This window comes from Octopus bimaculoides, chromosome 2 (assembly GCF_001194135.2).
Source record: "Octopus bimaculoides isolate UCB-OBI-ISO-001 chromosome 2, ASM119413v2, whole genome shotgun sequence".
Taxonomy (NCBI): Eukaryota; Metazoa; Mollusca; class Cephalopoda; order Octopoda; family Octopodidae; genus Octopus; species Octopus bimaculoides.
In genome coordinates, this window is record NC_068982.1 from 81,970,914 (window position 1) to 81,971,471 (window position 558).

Here is a 558-nt window from a genome sequence, read left to right on the forward strand (position 1 = left end):
AAGTAGTGGGGGAGCATCATAGCCATGTGTTGAGAGGGATTCTTTGGGGTTTGAATAATTCACCTTTGTAAACATGGGTGTTTTGCTCAACATCCTTAAACAAACCTTATTCAGGGACCTTTGGAACGGGATGGGCCACTCGACCTGAAGAAAATTCTAACTGGGTCCCACCTGCCAGGTCATGCGCTGTTTATCTTGATATGAGATCACCATGTCGCGCACATATGGTTGTGATGCATGTGCTTGGTGTACCCTTATCAGACGGGTAGTCATGATGGGTATAATGGGCTTCGTATATTTTACCTCAGTGTCACTTTGATGACTCTCTAACTCAATAATAATAATAATAATAATAATGACAACGTTTCCCTAAAAGAAATGAAGAAACTTTCAAAATACAAAGACCTGGAAATAGAGGTAACTCGAATGTGGAATCTAAAAACAGAAACAATACCTAACATAATAGGCGCCTTATGTATAATAAAAAGATATTCAGACAAATGCATAACAAAAACACTAGGACTTACAAATATATATAACATACAGAAAATTGCACTA